Source organism: Hevea brasiliensis, chromosome 15, assembly GCF_030052815.1.
Source record: "Hevea brasiliensis isolate MT/VB/25A 57/8 chromosome 15, ASM3005281v1, whole genome shotgun sequence".
Lineage (NCBI taxonomy): Eukaryota > Viridiplantae > Streptophyta > Magnoliopsida > Malpighiales > Euphorbiaceae > Hevea > Hevea brasiliensis.
This window is the reverse complement of record NC_079507.1, coordinates 23,027,783-23,030,909: the sequence shown is the minus strand read 5'-3', so window position 1 is coordinate 23,030,909 and position 3,127 is coordinate 23,027,783.

The window sequence follows — 3,127 nt, the reverse complement described above, 5'->3', positions numbered from 1 at the left end:
AGGATATGCTAAGGAGTTGTGTCATTGAATTTGAGGGAAGTTGGGATAGATACCTCCCACTGGCAGAATTTGCATACAACAATAGCTACCAAGCTAGCATCTAAATGGCCCCGTATGAAGCACTGTATGGGAGGAAATTACTGAACTGAATTGGGTGAAGATAAACTGGTAGGGCTAGACCTAGTAAAACAGACTAAGGAGAAGGTAAAACTAATCAAAGCCAATCTGAAGGTTGCCTCAGACAGACAAAAATCTTATGCCGACCTGAAGAGAAAAGAAATAGAATATAAGGTTGGTGACAAAGTGTTTCTGAAGGTGTCACCGTGAAAGAAGGTACTGAGGTTTGGAAGAAAAGGTAAGTTAAGCCCTAGGTTCATTGGCCCATATGAAATCATTGAACGTGTGGGTCCAGTGGCCTACAGGCTAGCTTTACCACCAGAGCTGGATAAGATCCCCAATGTGTTCCACGTATCTATGCTAAGAAGATATCGCTCAGATCCATCACATGTCATCTTCATGGAAAAAATTGAAGTACAACCAGATTTGACATAAGAAGAAGAACCCATACGAATCCTGGCTCGGGAAGTGAAAGAGTTGAGGAATAAGCAGATTCCATTGGTGAAAGTACTTTGGAGGCACCACAACACCGAGGAGGCAACTTGGGAAAGTGAAAAGACGATGAGGTAACAGTTCCCTCAAGTGTTTGCATCAGGTAAATTTCGAGGACGAAATTTAAATTAGAGGGGAAGAGTTGTAACACCCTCCCTATAGCAATTCCGTACAGTCTACTATTTCAGTGACCAATGTCGGTCTGGACAGCTAGAACGTTCAGAAAATATTTAAACTAAAGTGAAGAACCATAATTAACTCAAATATTAATAAGAAAAATTTAGGAAAAATTTTAGAAATAAAATACAACCAAGTTAAATGAGTCGGTGCCCAAGCGATGGGTAACCTAGTAGGAAGTTGCGGTTCTCACAACTAGGAGCCCTAGACCTAGGGGAAAATTCATAAAATAATTTTTGGGAATCCAGAGAAGGGTCATTGAGGTTTCTATGGCATTAGAATACCAAGAAAATACTTAGGAAAATTTTTCAATCGGTACAGACAATTTTGGCACGTTGAGCCAAACGGAGGGCATTTTGGTCATTTCGCCTTTAGAGGTGATTTTTGGCCGACTTGTCCAGATAAGTAAATAATTATTATAATATAAAATGTGAATAAATAATGCAAAAAATTAAATTGAAAATGAGTAGAGAAGAGAAGAAAAAAAATGGAAGAAAATACCAATTATGACATCATATGATGTCATTAAACACTTACCCACCAATCATATTTAATCAACACTTAAATTAACTAATAAAATGTGGATAAGAGTACAGCAAAAACTCATAAAACCCAGTAGCCATCACCTTCACAAAAATTCAGCCGTATCCCTCAAACTCCATACCCATTCCACCATTGAAAGCTTACCAAAGCTTTATAACCCACCCAAATCTCACTTAAAACCCTAAGTCCACTTCAATAAAATTTGTCTCTACATCTTAAGCAAGAGTTTGGCTGCCAAGAAAGCCAAAGAAAGTGAAGGAATTTTGAGTGGAAAAATTCTGCTCACAAGGTTAGTGTCCAAACTCTTACTACTTTTACTTAATTCATGCTTAATGCCATGAGATAAGTAGAAAATATAAGAAAAACAAAATAAAAATTATGTGTATTTATTTCCTAGAATTCTGGCAGCTTAGGGTTGATTAGGGTTGATGAGTTTACTTGAAGTAAAGTGGTTCATAGGCTGCCCTTGGTATTAAATGATTAATTGAACCAAATTATGTAAGTGAAATACAAAGTTTAGGCATGTATGAACATGGAAAATGTGGACAATTAACAACAATAGGGTTTGCTCATGTACTGATGAAAGTGAGTTTTAATGGTCGATTAGTGACCATTTGGTTATTGGTAAACAAGAAATGAAGTGTGTTTAGTGATGGGATTTAGGTTTAGTGTGGCTGCCCTAGGTGACCTGCAGAATTGGACATGAGTCCAGTAGGTTTGGGCAGCCATAACTTGAATTGTAGAGGTTCAATTGGTGTTTGGCTAATTGGAAATGAAACTAGACACATAATGGCAAAACTTTGGTGAAGAAACCATGGCCATAAAACAAAACCAAGTGGATCAAAAGCTTGCCCCAATCCAGGTGACCTGCAGTCTGTTACTGCAGAATGACCAAATGAATAGTGATTGTTCATTTAGCCATAACTCAGTGTAGAATGGTCCAATTGACCTGAAATTTTACCCACAATAAGCTGAGATATAGACCAACAACTTTCATGAAGAAACCTAACCCAAATTATGACCAGAACCTATCCAACAAGTGAGTTTAAGTCACTATTCACTGCACTGTAGATATGGTCAGTCTAGAAAAATTTCAATCCAGCCAATTGTGGTTTTTGGACCATAACTTGAGCTACAAAACTCCAAATGGAGTGATTCAAAAAAGGAAATTCAACTAGAAAAAACAAGGAACAACTTTCATGTTCATCATTTTGCCAAATTCCCACTACAAAATTGACCAATGAAATAGTAAACACAAGGCATAAAAAATGAAAATTCTGCCCAACTAACATTAAGCTTAGAAATGGTATTGGCAACCAATACCAACAAATTTTGAATGCAAAATGATATGAACCTGCCTAACTCAGCCTCAAAAGCTAGCTCACAAGGGGAGGTTTGCAAACTCATATATATAACAACCAAGACCTCCCTGCAGAATCGATGTGGGACGCATCATTCCCGATCCCTTTAGACTGAACGTCCTCATGAAGTAATCGGGGTCATGACTCATTCAAATGATGAAGAAGCACTAGTGCCTATGCCATTATTTAGAGGACCCATCACCAGAGCCAGAGCTAGAGAGCTGCAAGCATTGGTGTTGGAGCATTGTGAGCACAAGGGGGATCAAAATTGCCATGTTGGACTTTCTTGCATACTTTTGGAATCTAGGTGGATCGTTCTCACACAAGTTGGCATGGGAGACTTGACAAGTGGTGCCACATCAGCGCAATTTCGCCACATCAGCATGACTTGGCACAAAACCATTCGTCCAAGTGGATTGGAGGAGCTTCTTATGCTT